The 16,288-nt window shown below is 43.7% G+C and overlaps 1 protein-coding gene across 3 annotated transcripts in view; it reads right to left on the minus strand.

Moving 5' to 3' along the window:
* Nlg-5 (neuroligin 5) overlaps positions 1 to 15,640 on the minus strand; it is a 165,128-nt gene extending 149,488 nt beyond the window's left edge. The window contains exons 1-2 of one of the 3 annotated variants that reach the window (XM_070667106.1): positions 15,513 to 15,640; positions 15,163 to 15,212 (exon numbers count right to left, since the gene is read on the minus strand). The gene's annotated coding sequence lies outside the window, so the exon portion shown is untranslated. Of the gene's footprint in view, positions 1 to 11,683; positions 14,146 to 15,162; positions 15,213 to 15,512 lie in introns of those variants that run through there. The other 2 variants (XM_070667107.1, XM_070667105.1) reach the window with 2 other exon arrangements.
* Positions 15,641 to 16,288: the final 648 nt, after the last annotated feature.

The following is a 16,288-nucleotide window of genomic DNA, read 5'->3' on the forward strand; positions in this document are numbered from 1 at the left end:
GTTGTCCCGGATCTCTTGAGATCAGTTACTTCCGTCCGTTGGAATTTTCAAGCAAAAAGCGAATTTCTCGAGAATTTCAACGAGAAAACAACAGTGCGATGGCGAACCAAACGGTGGATTGTCCCGGTTTATTTAGAAAACATCTATCCGTGTCTTTCGCTCGTTTTAATCAAACCTATACTTTATGCAAGCTCGGAAAACCATACTCGTAGATATTTAATGGAAACTCATTCTGATACAGATTGGGAGTTTTCGATAGGATGATATTCCATTTTGTTTTATCACAAAGAGATAGAGATATTCTCCCTCCCCCACAACCCCGCGCCGCGCAAACATTAATCATTCGCTTTGATATTCTACGATCCTCGCGGCACATAGACATTCGATTAAAAAGTGAAAAACCTAGAAATGACGAATTTCTATTCAATTAAATATTTTAACGCGCGCAAATAGCGCATAAGTTAATATATTTGCCATAACCCGCCGCGCAATCTCTATCGTTAACTTTGTTATCTGATGGGCTTGATTAAAGGCAAGCGCAATATAATGCCGATCGTAATAATTCAATTACAATTTATAGTACCACTGCGCATTGCCCATTACCGGTAAACAATTTATTTCCAGCTGCAGCTCATACATCTGTGCATAAATTACACTCGTTATAATTATTGACAACTCACCTGCAGCATTGGAAAATACCATATTAAAGAAGATATCGGTTTCGTATATAATTTTAGGATATAATAATATACAAATTAATTAATATAATTCGGCATATATCGAAATCAGAAATTATAGCTTTGGGTGTTTAAGCATTAATTTGTATTAACGTTTAAATATGGTGAATGATAAAATGTTAATTCGGCGATACGGTAAATGCTCGGGCAACAAATTCCGCGAGTAACGATTTGACTTGGAAAATTAATCAGGAAAAATAAATTTCAAGATACTAATATAATAAAAAGAAGAGAGAAAAAAAAAGGGAACTCGCGAGGAGATAAATTTTTGTTAGATTTCTAAGCGTTAACGTACGGAATTCACTTTTGTGATTCATGAATTAAATTATATATCGTAGTATCAAATATGACGACATTGTCGCGAAACTTATATTGTCACGGCATGATATAAAGTGAGCTTAACCTGACGACCCGAGCATGAATATTTCCATGCATTCTATTATTTTCATTCCACCTAGTGTTAATCTATATTATAACAAGCGCGAGACGTCGCAATTCGTTATCAAGTGCATTTACATACATTTTATCTCTGATTTACATATTTTGATATATCACGCGGTAATTTTAAATCTAAAGCACAAGATCTTTCTGCCGCGATGATTCCCGCGATGTAAAATGACAATTTATGAAGTTTATTTTAAACGTGCGGCGGGCGAGAGAAGCGCTCGAGCGCGCCGTGCTTTCCTTCTTTTATAAACTTAATTAATTCCACAGATTGTATTCTGTACTCTATTGACTTTTCGCATCTGAAACTAAGACGCCTGAGGTGTTAATATAACGTTCGGATAGTACACGAGCCGTTTATTTTCAAAGTAAGTAAGCCGGTTTCGAGACATCATGAATTTGAATGAGATGTGAACATGAGCCAACGTGCAGATATCGCGCGATGAGCTTAACAAGATTTTCGATAAGCGAGTTTGCCGCGACCCCGAAATAAATCAAACTCATGTCATTTTGATTTGTCTGCGGGAAAGAAAGGAGGGGAAAAAAAAAATTAAAAAAAAGAACGACGATACTCTCGCAGAATGACGGAATTTCTCTCGAGAAACGATACCCAGATTCGCCCTGCATCATACGCGGTGCCTTGATTATCTGGAAATCTCGCGAGGATTTACACGACAGTTCAACGCTTCCTCTCGTCTGTGCCATCCCTCGTCTCACACTCCTCATCTCGTACCTCTTGTCTGATATTTTTTCTCTCTCTCTTTTTTTCTCTCTTTCTCTCCTACTCTTAACCCCGCGGCGCAACCGTTGTTCGCGGTGGCGGAGCTGATCGGGAAAATCACACGACTCGGGAAAGAGGCGAAATTGACTCCAGATGCGATGCCGGAGACGAGAATGCGACCGGAGAAAGAAGAAACGCGAGGGTAGGATAGGAAGGCCGAAGGAGGAAAGCGAAGGCAGGTCGTCGTGTCAGGTTATTGAGAGGTGCGCGCCATTATCGTTCGCCATTCGTTGCAAAAAGTTCCTGGGGATCCCGGGGACAAGTGCGCCGGAACGAGGAATACGCGTTTTCGAATACGTGCCTTGATCCCCGATCCTCCGACGAGCGCCTAGGCGCCCCGAGGACAACGAAATGTCTCGGTGAAAGGAATTTTCGAGAAGTTAAAACGCGCTACAGGGACGGGTGTCGCCGCGTTAACGCGAGCTGTAAACTACGGGGAACGCGAGTGACGGAATTTATGGCGGAAAATTCCGACGGTTATCGTTTCAAGTTTTATTCCCAGACGTACGGCCGAAAACTGAAGTTTAAACTATGACGCGGGGGAGAGAGCGGTGTGAGCAAAAAAATTTACGGGACGTCGACCGCGCGCGCGAGTCCGTTGCCGTTCTGACAACGGCGAGATTGAAAGGGTGTATCCCGGCGTCGCGCACGCAAAACGACGAATCAGCGGAATACTTTGTGTGATAAATGAACAATGCCGCTTCAAAGCGAAACCTCCGCCGACGAAAAGCGCAGCTGGATCCAGCGAGATCCAGCGAATGGTTTTATTTAAACGAAAAATTGCAAGTTTCTTTCTTGTCCTATATCCCGTCCCCTTTTTCTCATCCGGGCATCATTTATAACACGATAATAGTGATATACGCCGTTATAGGAATAATTGGCTGGCTTAAGAATAGAGGATATTTCGTATAGATAATTTATCGCTCTAAATTGCTTCTAGCAAGCCGAACGCTCGATAATCTTGTCTGAAATAAACGATAATCGATACAACGCGCAATCTCTATTTATTTACCGGGTATTCGCACCGCCGGATATTTCATGTCGTTACTTAACGTAAAGAGAAACGATGCTCGTGCAATACTGTTAAATTTATGAACAGGAAACTACGCGGAAGGTACACGCTGCCGTCGTCTCCCTAACAAGTGCACTATCACCTGCCGCATGGATGTGCTCGTAAGAATCCCTCCGGGGCGTCTTCCGTCCTCTTTCATCTCATTCACCCTCCCTGCTCATTGGTCCAGTTCGCCCGAGACGACAGTAAGAAACGCGACGGTAATTTAAAAAAAAAAAAAAAAAAAAACTCTTTTGATCTCTCCCATCGTTCAAACTGCACCATATATCGTACGCTTCTTTAAAAACATGTGTAATACTAAAACTGTATTTTTATTAGCTAAGTAACCGGAGGTTGCCTCAAACGTTTAACGATTTAAAAAGAAAAGAAAAAAAATCGACGATATGCGGCGCGTGATTAAATTATTACTTGCCAGCGAGCTGCCGACATTAAAAGCTCATTTGCACGTGGCCGCATCGTGATACCGACAGGCGAACGATGCGCTACGAGCCAGACTATCGCGGTTTTACTCCTTTCTTCCTCGTTCCGCAACGCTACTCCCGTCGGAACTCTTTTCTTCGCGGCCCCGAGTATTATTCCGAGCGAAGAAGCGTGAGATGAAGTGGAGATTAAGCCCGCGACCAACCCTCGGCTTAATTAGAACCACGAAAAAGGTACCGAAAAATTAATTAGTAGACGCGGTACGCCTCGACAGTTATCGAAACGTAGCTCTCTCTTACCGCCGCGACCGTCGTCGCTGCGTATACGTACAAGTAGCACGTCCACGCCGGAATATCTGGTTATTCCATTCTAACCGCGCGCACCTGGCTTTTAATTTATTTTTCTCAATTAGAGCGGCTGTTGGCGATTCTCGTGTCTCTCCTTTTAATCACGCTCGGGAGTTCTCTCCGCTTTCGCGAGGAATGCCGCCTCGACCGGCAGGCTAAACGAACATTCGGAAATCGGGGCATTCGGTTGTATTCCATATTTCGTGGGCTTCGAGATGCATCGGATAATCGGACTTGATAATTATCGAAATCAACGGATGAGATAGTAGTTCAGATATCTGTCGTGATCGATACTCCGGAGGGGGTTTTTTTTTCCCTCCCGACAAAATGTTTCGTTGGGAAAATTATCGATAACGAGCTCGCGTCTTTTGCCGTGACGTTTACAGGGGAAATTTTACCGTCGCGCCGAACGACCGACGAATGTCGCATCTAGATTTACAAAATCGTAAGTCTGACAACGGCATTCATCGAACGATATTCCGCGCAAGGGTGCGTTTTCTTCAAACTAAGCTATTCAAAGCGAAGATAGATTTCAAACGCCCGGCACACTTTCCGAGTGCATACGTATATATCTCTCGACATTCGTTAATTTCTTTCATCGTTGCTCTCGGAGATCTTCCCTTTTTGCTCTTAAAATCAAAAGCGCACACACTCAAGTTCACGTTTGCCGACCCAACCATCCAGATAGAAACGTGTACCTGTGGTAATTTTACGCGTTTTAACGAATATTTCCGCTAGCGTTACAACTAAAATCTTTGTTAGTTATTTGCATAAAAAAAAATATATAAAACGTGCATAAATTTACAATATAATTTATAAATCCTTTCTGCGCAAAGGCCAGTTAAAAAAATTTTTTTTTTTTTTATAAAATTTATATAAACTAGTGATTACAGAGTGCGCGCTTCACGTAACAGTTATACGAAATAGTTTTATATTTCCACAATTTACAGTATGGAGCTGACCGTAAAATCGACGGCACTCGAAATTTTCACTTTAAACAGGCAGCATAATATCACCCGCCGGAGGCGACGTGGCACATAGGGAAACCGGAAACAAACGCGTCGCGAACCGGCGAAGACTGAAGGGTGCTCGTTTTCCGTTAGCTCGTCTCTCGAGAAATAGAGCTATCACAAAGGATTTATGAAAGTAGGAGGATCCGTGATTGTTGAAGTCTAGCAAATGATAAAATAATCGCGCGTTTCTTTCTATAATTGCGTCAAAATAAGGCGATCATATTAAAAAAAAAAATAAAAAAAATAAATAAAAAAAGAAAATAATAAAGATGCCGAAGAAAACGCGAGACGGTGCGAATAAAAATGCCATTTCCACTTCATTGCGAATGGCATGAGGATTCGGTAATACGTTTCGAACAGACCCCGAGGTGTCCGCGGTTGCTTCTTTGTCAAATCCAGTTCCCGGGATTTAGCTGACAAATTTTTTTTCGTTTAGATGCCGGGAATCTTCCCAGCCGGATCCGTGCAAGAAAAAAGAAAAGGAAAGAAGTAAAAAAAAAAAAAAGCAAAAAAGAAAGAAAACCCCTTCGCCCTTTCCGCCACGTACTGCGGGCGCTCCTTCTTTCCGCGGATGACACTGACGAATGTCTGCCGTCGCCGGTGGAATTATCCGGCGCGCGCTCCTCGCCGGAGAGAGAAACGGATTCACAAGGGCCACCTGATGTTTCCGCCCCGTGGCGGCGCAAGGTGATACGAACGAGCGGAATATTCGATATCACTTCTCGCGCGCGCCGGCAGCATCTCAATCCATTATAATTATATCAGAGGGATGGGCGCGCACAAGGAGGGAAGCGTAAGACGTGCCGCGGGGACCAGCGCGGGGGTGAACGAAAGGGAGAAGAAGGGGGCCGGGCAGGACGAAAAAGATTAATAGCTCGCAACAGCCGCGGTTGTTGCAGCTAACGATGACAGAATGAAAAATAAGTGTCGGATAACAGCGAGTGTTTCTAATGTAATAAATAGGCTGGAATTAATGCGCGATTTTTCATCGGCCGTTATCGAGTCGTGTATACCTCGCGCTGGCAATTTCGCGCATAAGGGATCCCTGTGTAACAGCGATTAATGATATCGTACGCGCGAATAAACGATTCCCGCGCACGACGCCTCACTATTGTGTTTATTACCTCGTGCAAACGCAATTCGATAAATCGCCATATTGTCAGGAATACGAATCGCTTATGGGAGGGTGATTATTTTCCTTTTCATAATTGCGGCGCAACTGGCGGAAGATCAAGCTCGAGAAATTAACTTATCAAAAACAGCGTCGTTCTCTTATTTAGATTCCACGTAGAGCCTCGTATTTCTCGGTTATCCCTACGTTGAGCCAAGAAGCTTACTTTCCTTCGAATTAAAATATTCCTTGGACAATAACACACTAATTATATTTAATATATTAATTTCTCCTAATTAATTAACGTCGTTATATATTTAGATAAGCGGCCTCGCATAGACGACGTCCACTCAGCGAAACAGCTTTTCAATTGAATTTAAGGCACCAATCTTAATGGAAATAGGCAGAATACCGAGGTGGATAAATGCAGAGAGAAAGGGGACGGTCGTGCTCGCACAGGTATCGCGTTACACGAGAAACGCGATGGCCGGGGCTCGTAGGATTCGCGGCGTTATGCGAAGCTCCGGCGAAGTATTTCGTTTGCCTCAGAAACGTAATTTGCGCGAATGAAATTTGTACGGTAATCTCTCTGTACGTGTGCAGGAGCGAGTAAGCGACCGCGATCTCTGCAGGCGCCAAACGGTTAACTGGAAAGTTCAACACGATGATGCCGGTTTAATACCGCGGCTTTCGGAGAAGTCCCTTCGCGTGCGCCGAATCGTGTTACGGATCGCGTTACGAATCGCGATCTCGTCTAATTCACGTAGAACAGAATTCAAACAGAAAGTCAGTGGGCTTCCCTCCCCCCCTCGATAGCATCGACGACGAGTGTCGACGAGCGGCGTGCCTTATCGCGTACGCTAACGAGTTAATTAAGGGGCGCGCGTTTCCTAATTAAGCCGGGTGCCCTCCACCTCCTCCCTTCCCTCCCTCACGCTCCCCATTTGTTCCTTTGGTGACGTCTAAACGTCGAATACGGCCTTCGCTTTTGTAACGCGGCGGAGGTTCGCGCGTTGTACGTCACGCTAATATCGTCCACGATTAAGCCCGCGTGAGTAATAGGGGCCACTCCGGTGGATGGATACACGGGTTCGTGCGACGCGCGCGAGGGATGAGGATGTGTCCTCACCCGTGCCAATTCCTACGTCAGACGACGGCGTGAATCCCTCTTTCCCACCCACGCGTATCTCGCGGCGTTCAAAATAGTGTATACACAGTGGTACGCTGTGCACGACATGTATATAATACGCGGGGAGACAAGAGTGCTTAGCGTGGATGATGCGCAACTTAATGAAGCACAAACGAAATGCTTAACCGCGCGCAAGATCTCTCTCTCTCTCTTTTTCTCTCTCTACGCAAAGAGAGAGAAATCTCTCTATCCCAATTTTTTTATTTTTTTATTCCTCGATCCTTTTCGCGCAGTCAATTCCGATTTTTACGTAACGACACCTCGTGCCGATCGACAACTCCTCGTCGCGGTAATAAATGGAGTGGAGGTTAATTTTAGAAACGGTTAATTTGCCACCGTTGCGGGTTTACACGCGAACGTTTTGCCGGCGGTGATTAAATGTTCTCCGCGGCGAGAGAAGCGCGCGCTCGTCAATTTCGACGGAAATCATTTTTTGGAGATCGCACGTGGAACGCGATGATACAAAACGTAGATATCTCTCTTGAGAAGGGTCGGGCACGGAGCCCGGAATCCTCGCTAGATCACAGCTAGACGGTGCTCGTTTTCTGTCACGTATAAAACGAAAACTGACATACTATTACCCAGTGCATTCTATCATCTTCTCGTGTCAGAATGGTTGACACTTTATATTTTATAAGTAACTTCTCGCGTACACGTATGTGTGCGTCTCTACATGTGGGGATGTGAACCCGCGACCATTGATTATTAAATCACTCTTTAATAATTCAAACGGATGTAAACGAGCGCAATAACGTCGGTGCATTTACACGCTCGTACGTACTTTAATTCGAATATTCACGTAACATCTCGATCCGTTCAAAAAAAAAAAAAAATAATAAATACATCCGTAAAACTGTTCTAAACGTGTTACCGTTTTTGAGCGTTTGTTACGAGCAAGCCACTTCACCCGGCGATCTTGCGTGTCGCGAAAATGTCACGTATTTGAGAATGCATGGCACGCGTGTAGCATTCGGGAAACGCGACCGTGTAATCACACGGTTACCGGGCAAGCATCAACTCGTAAAATCTCGAACGACGGAATGATGTCGAGAATGGTGCGACGGGTGGAGAACGATCGGACACACGTATGCAGTACGTGTGCATACGCGGGGGAGCGAGAGCGGGGGAGATAGATGAACCCCGCTGCCCGTGTCGGGCGTGATGCACAAAGGGTAAAGTAACTTGATACACATAAGTCGAGTCTTGATATGCAAAGCGCGTGTTACGATTGTGGTGCATATCCGGCGCCGGCTTGGAAATCCAACGACGACGACGGGAGTCGAGAATCGCGCGCACGACGGCTCGGAGATGTTACTTTCCGACGTCGAGAATCACGTCTCTTAATAGCGATATCTTTTATCCCATGGGGAAGCGACCGAGCTCCCGTACCTCACTTTTTTTTCCCGCGTGCGCGTGCCATATTTAGTTTCTAACAGCGCGGCTGCCGCAATGCGTCGACGAGTCGATTTCGTAAGTTTACGATAGCGAATGTAAAATCGGGACAGCGAATAGGGTTGTTGGGAAACAACGTTACAACTGATGTTTGGTATAACAGGTGCTAGTTGCTAATTAGCACGGTCGGTTACTAGGTATGCTCACGCTGATAACATATTACATTTTATAATATATTCAGAACTTAATAACAACAATAATCACGATAGCAATAAATAATTAGTAATGCGATAGTAATAATAATAATTTTGTAAATTAATGGCATGTGCATAATATTGCCTCTATTATTCGAATAAATTTATTATAAACCGGAAAGATCTAATTCAACTCTCTGCTTTGATTTCGAATCCCCCGTGCGCACCGTTCTCACCATTTCTTTTCTCTTAATTTCAGCGTAACCGTACTTTATTAAGTCCTATAATTGACAAATGTATCATAACGAACTATATAATTAAACTTTACCGTAAGTCCGACGTTTATGCACCACTAAATTTGTCCGTAAAAATTTTTAAGCCGGCAGCCAGAATTTTACAATTCTCCTGGTATCCGACAGCGTAACAAAATGCGAAATGTATTTTCTTTTCACCGTAAAACGCGATAGAAATAATTAAATAATAAATTGTTACAAATCCGTAGTATATATTGTTTTATTCGCAAAAATACTTTAACAAAGTTCCATTTCCATGTATCGAATATTATTTTACACTATTATTTTAAATTGTCAGATATTTTCAGATTTACTTTTCTTTCATAATTATGTACGTTGATAAATTTTAATAAGACATAAAGACAGAGAAACAAAGAGGGGGAGGGAGGGAGAGAGAGAGAGAGAGAAGGTGAGAATGGAGTGCGGTACATTCGAGCACGTTCTACCGGGTCAATATGGTAGGTTGCTATCGTGACTATTATGTGAGAGACCAAATCATTACGACGAACACGTACGTTGATGTGTGCGCTATTACGAAAATGATGCCACTGAATTCTGAAGCTGCGATCTACCAGAGGATTTCGTGAAACCTCATTGCCAGTCGATTCTCAGCGAAGTTATCGCATTTCATTAAATACGTTACGTTTTAATCACTCTCCACGATCGGAAAGAGAATGGGTATAAAAAAATTAAAAAAAAAAAAAAGAAAAAAGAAAAAAAAAATAAGTGCAATCAATATCGAAGGGATTAAACCAACAGTACTTCTTTTATAAATTCAATACGCGCTGATTAAGATCGAATCTGCCGGATGTGGGCAAGGATTGATTTCTGGAAGAGATAAAAAAAAGAAAAAAAAAACTTTATGCGTAGCGCTGGAAATGGGGTGGAAAATCGTAGACAGCCGGAAAAGCAGCTCCGATATTGGAGACGGCCATAGGCGTACGATAAAACGCAACGCCAGTAAACAAGATTGAGCGTGCCGGCGCTCATTTGAAAAGTAGCAAAAACTTCCGGGAGTATTCTTCCAACGGGAAAACGGAGAGACTAACTCGATTTGCCAGAGGATCAGATAATAGTCCGAGCAATTTTCAAAATTACCCCACCCCACCCTCCCCCTCTGCCCTCTCCCAAGTAATTCCCGTAAGAAATAAGGCAATACACGAAGCTTGTTCTCAAGAGGAAAAGACGGACGGGAATAAAAGCGATATCGGAAACGAGAGGGTGTACCGAAATGAAAATCGAAATTTCGATTCGAATATCGCTGTCGGTTCGAGCCGCGCTAATCGGATCCTCGATAATGGCAGCAACGTGACCCGGATTTGAGACGTTTATATTCGAAAGTGAATCCGCAAACTCGCGAGGGCTATTATATTACAGGCATATAATTACGTTTAAACGCGATTTGACTGGTTTTGCTTGGGCGGAATCGCCATCAGATTCGATTGCGCTCATCAATTAATTCGGGGTGTAGTTAACTATAACGATTCGGAAGCTTGCGTGTGGCGTGCCATTACGATCGTTGTTAAAATGTCAGGCGCATTCAATCGCGGATGGAATTACGAGGACGCGCGCGCTATGAACTTCGTTCGATTGCAAATCAATTTAACCGCGAGTGTATGCTGCGAGCGGTAGCTCGCTGCTACTCGGAAATCATTTACGACGGTCTAGTTAGGTCTATATACCAGTTTTCCATGAACACTTGATGAATCTCTAACTTCCTCTCGTGCGTTCGTGACGGAAAATTACAACAATAAAGAACTCGCAGCGACAAAAAGATTATCAAATTATATACAGCTATTGTTATTTGTCGAGTCTGCGGAATTCGTTTTAATTACACGTGATAATTGATTCCACATGTACGAAGCATTTTCTATTTTTAACGGTTTTAATTAAGTTTTTATCTCTTGAATTAAATATATATGTATATATAAATGTTTTTACAATTTCTTTCCATTTAAAATACGAGCAGAATAAGTTTTAAAGTAGTCGTTGAATTTGCTTTATATTTCTCGTGAAAAGCGCCGGTTTCTATTGGTCCAATAGTATAGAAAAAAAGACGTAAAAGTAAAAAAAAAATGGAAAAAAAAGATATTGACAAAAACTCGTTCAAGTATAATCGTTTCATCAGTAAATGGTTATTTTATACAATGGAGGACACTCAGTGCCAGCAGTAATCAATCGAACGACAATTATTTCATGGCTAATGCCCGATGAACTCGAAAAAGCGTATTATTGAACGGGAGAAGATCAGAAATAATCTGTTACGATACTATATTTCACGTAGATTTTATTTTTCTTATCTCCGTTAAAAGAAACTAATGACTTTCTCAAGATTGCATTTTACATATTCGATATCCATGCTTTTTCCGTAAAGAAAGATTTAAATGTAACGAGATTATTTATAAAACCAATATCCTCGACAATTCCAAGTTGGTTTCCTCGCAATGTATCAATAAAAGCTTAACAACGCCAGTAATGGTATCGCGACGTCTAATCCCTAATGGTTATTAATCGAATTTTTCCCGAAGCTTTCCGTTCAATGGGAGATTTACGATGCGGTCCGGTCTGCTTTTCTTCGTTTTTTTTATATCTCGTTTCGCGATAAATTCGCGTTTAATAACGCGCAGGGACATCGGGACAAAAGATTCCGCCCTGCGGATTAACAGCGGATTCGTCAAACATCGACTTACCAGCGTGAACGGTCAGAATCTCTCTTTCTCTCTCTCTCTTTCTCTCTCCAGCTGAGCGTAACGTGTAAATCCACGTCCTGCCGGCCGTTCACAGGATCCGGTCCTCGTGCCCGGAATAATCTGTATTGTCCGAAACACGCTCCGCGCCGATTCACCCTCGCGAGCGCGTCAACAGATGAGAGCCACCCTACATCGCATGCCCGCACTCGCACGTACGAAGTCGAGAGTCGCGGAAACGCACTGTTGAATCGCGTGAAAAGTGCGAGTTTAACTCTCCCGGGGGGTCAACTCAATTCCGCGGCACTACGACTCTCACATCCGACGGGGAATTTCGGTCGCGTTGTGACAATACACCCGAGTCCTCTTCGGGATAAATCCAATCTGTCCAGTAATGTATTAAACGATCGGATAAGAGAGCGATAATCGGAGGAGTGTTCATCTCTGGTCGCTAACGCTCATGTATGTTACATGCGAGAGAACCCGCTCGGAAACTGGGAAGCGATCAATCATTACGCGTGATGCGGTTATTAAAGGCGCGACTGAACACGAGATGCGAAACTACGATCGGACCCGACTCCTATGAATTATCGACAGCGGAACGAAGTTTGGCCGACATCGACTAGCAATGATAACGCTCTAATGATTTCTCCAACTCTGCGCGAACTCTCGCGAGATCGCAGGAAAAAGTCCGCGAAAAAGTTCTTCGCGTCGGAGGGAGAGAAAAGAAAAAAGGTGACGGGGGCACACCTACCCTGTCTCGATTGTGAAATGTTTCGATGAAATCTCGGTATTCTAAGACGAGCACGGTGACGTGTGCGGGGTCAAGTTTCAGGTCGCGAGGTAAGCGTCAAACTTTCCGATGGGTAGTCTTCGTGAGTCGTTGGCGTTCCTGTATCCCGAGGAGTCCTCGAGAGCGAGATCCGTGATTCCGCGATCGCGGCTGAGGGAACATCGCGCTACCGATTTGCCCCGGCGTTCGATCCCGACACGCTCATTTCCGCGACGATTGTCCTCGACTGGGTTGTACACGCGCGGTTACCTCGCGCACAAACTTTCCGGCAATTCGCGACTAAATCGACGAAGGAACTATCTCGACTATCTCGGCATCGCCCTGATCTATCGGCGCCCGGCGATCTGGTGGCACTGGGTAAACGAGATAGGTCACAATTAATACGACGGATTAAACGGGCGGGTGGAAACCGCTCTACGCGCGTAATCCTGAATTCTTGGCTATCCGGCCGCAGGACCGAGCGATTCGTCGGAATATTTGTAGAGTAGAATTAATGCACTTTAAACGACAATTTTTCACCGGCGCGAGGACGTCGTGCAGTCGCCGAGGAGGAATTGTGCCGTAACGTACTGGGGTGTCACGCGCGGGTAGCACGTGACGCGCGACGCTCGTGTGTGACGTTGTCGTGACGAAGGAGACGTAGGGTCCACGTTACCCCTAGGCACGCGGGGCACCCGACGTGACGCTCTGGTCGGGTCTGTGTATCGGGGTGCTACTGGGGATAGCCGTATGCTTGTTTTTGCAGAGCTACGTGGCGAGAGAGTGAGACTGGCGGCATAGTGGGAGACGTTGGGTGCGAGAGGGTTAAGAGCGAAAGAGCGACGGAGAACGAGAGCGAGGGAGGAACGTATTGGCGTAAGCGAAACGCGCGATTCGACAAGGTGGATAAACGAAGACGACGGTAATAGCAGAGTGGAAGAGCACGAGAGGGTTGACAGGGGATGAAGCGAGAGGCAACGGACGGAAGAGGAGAAAGATGGAGAAAGAGGGTGCCTATCCCGGTCGGGTGGACTCGGCTAGCCCCGACGACGAGCGACGTCGCGACGGCGCAGCAGTCACCAGGACCACCATCCCTCTCTACAATCTCTCCCTCCCGTCACGAGATAGGCGACCCTCCACTCCACCATTCACCTCATGCTACTTGCCGACCCCGTACCCCGCACCTTTTCCAGGGCCATGGATCGATCCCGACGTCCGTCCGTGTATCCGTACGTACATCCGTCCGTAAACTTGCAGCTACGACCGTTATGCCGGTGTGTATATCCGCGATCATCTAAGACGTACCCACATACGTGCGAATGTCTACGTGCATGACAGGGCGCGTTTCGTCGTCAAGAACGCGTGTCAAATTTGCGACATCGAGAAGACGGGATCCTTCTGAAAATCACGCGCGAGCGGAGGCGCGTTCGACGCTGCCAGATTCACGCGAGAGAAAAGTCATCCGTGGACCGCGGCTAATCCGAGTAACGATCATCAATAAAAACGCACGTCCAATTCATAGAATTTGCCCACCCATAGATCGTAAAAGTAGTTTAATCGGTTTTTTTTCTTTTTTTTTTTTTACCCCCCCTCAAGTACCTCGTTTCGCGGTGATTAACGGGAATTCGGGGAGGAACGGCTAAGCCGGAAGTTAGCTTGAAAAGTTAACAAACATTATTTCGAACGATACGACTGCAATTGCAAGTTACGACGAGAACACGTATGCTCGTTCGCCGAGTTCGTCTTTCGTGTGTTTGGTTCTCGACAATTCGCGCGGTAGTATATCGTAAGGAGACCCCCGTGTTGGTGGAAACTTACACAACGGCCATATGCACGCTTATCTCCTGACATTTCGTTTTAGTGGCGTGCACTAAACTCGCTCGCGTACGCACGTTAAATTTCGTAGCTTGTACACTTGCAATTTCTCATGATGCAAGTATGCCGCTAGTAAGATTGGATGCTTACTTCACCATTAAGAGAAACGGTTTTTCACTTTGCAAAGTGATAAACGAGTCAGTGTGAATAGCTCGCACCCCTCAAGCTTTTGCAAGAGCAATCCATTACGCGGAAAACTGATATATTTGACACATGATAAAATATCCAACTTCAAAAGACTATATAATGTTAAAATAAAAATACCGAGCGCGACTAAAATGAAGACGGATTGTACCGGCGTGAATTATTTCAAAGCCGAAAAATATGTACCGGTAAAGAAAAAAAAAAAAAAAAGATATAATAAATTTTAATTATTAATTTTTTTTTTATTTTAATAAGAGATTTATTATATTACCCTACTTATCAGGAATATTTTTCTGTTGTTAATTTAGAGTATGCGTTCATTATATTTTACGTAATACTTTTTTTTATTTTTTTTATTAATTCATTATTCCAGTCTAAAGTAAAAGATAATTAGAAACTCACGGAAATGATGTACAGCAGCAAAGTTATGAACTACGCCTTGCAAACCACGTTGAATTGTAAAATATAATACAAATATATTCAAGTTATTAAAACGGTCAGGATAATGAATGTTTTTTTTTTATTTATCGCCTGCATTGAATTTTTTATTAATTTTCGCGTAAATATTTAATAACAAAATTACATCGTTTTTATTAAAAAAATAAAATATATCAGTTTTCCTCCATTTTTTAAGCGCAATCCTCCATAATATTTCATACCGCTGATTTAGTAAAAAAATTTTCTGACTCACCGATTTGATGCGCAGCGGCGGAGTTATGCAGCCACGTAGCTACGATGACACTGTAACATACAAATATAAAAATTATATTAAAAAAGCTCTCAAATTAATCTTCACTGTTCTAAGCAAATAGATTTCACGCGCATTTATGACTTATTAAGTTAGACATTTAGAAAGTTAATTGTACAAACACGATTGAAAAAAAATAAATCAAACTTTTTTTTAAATTTAAAACCTTTTTCTCTACCAATTATTATCAAGTTCTCAATTATTTGTAATTTTTATCAAAATAACTGAACGATCTCGATGAATATTGCAAATCTCTTGATTCTATATTAATTAAAAAAAAAATGTGTGCTCACCAAAACGTTGCTCCGCCGAAGCAGGATGCCTTTCCGAGGCCTCCTCCTCCTCTCAGAACGTCTGGTTCGTGAAGATGGACCATCCTTGCACACACTACACTCGCGAAAATCGCGACCACGTGATTTTAATCGCGAAAGCTAATTAATGACAAGCACGTCAATTAAAATCGTTCGCGCGACAATAAACGGTACTTTTGAGACAAACGATTGTTGCGATACGTCGACCGTACGAACTTTCCGCGCCGCGTTCGCGCAACGCATGTTGCAACAATACGACGAGCGCGCAAGACTTTGCGCGGTGCTCTTAATCGCGAACACGCTCGAATACACGACATCTCCCTTTCGGAATAAATCCTTCGAGCTGAAATCCCTCCCACGACGTCGAGATGTACTCGCGGAAAAGGGTATCGCAGCGAAGAGATGTAATATTGGTTGTAGGCTTCAAGAAACAAGCGCTGACGCTGCGACGTGCACCAGCCAACTTCGTCGCTACCGCGGAATATATTCAGCTGTAAAAAGAAAAACATATTTCTGTATTACTACCAGTTCCTCAATTTAAAAGAGAGCGAGCTGCACTTAAACGGCAGCGCGATACCAAATGCACTCAATATCTTTAATTTAACATTAAAAAGAAACTATTTTCTCAAACGTCACGTATTACTTTTTATACGGAATCGTTTCTCTTTGCCGGTATTTAAAACATGTCAAAGTATTATGCGGTTTCTTCCGATCGATACTCGATTGATACGAGATTGGAAATGATTAATGTACGCGCG

Source organism: Cardiocondyla obscurior, linkage group LG15 (genome assembly GCF_019399895.1).
Source record: "Cardiocondyla obscurior isolate alpha-2009 linkage group LG15, Cobs3.1, whole genome shotgun sequence".
In the NCBI taxonomy this organism is placed as follows: Eukaryota; Metazoa; Arthropoda; class Insecta; order Hymenoptera; family Formicidae; genus Cardiocondyla; species Cardiocondyla obscurior.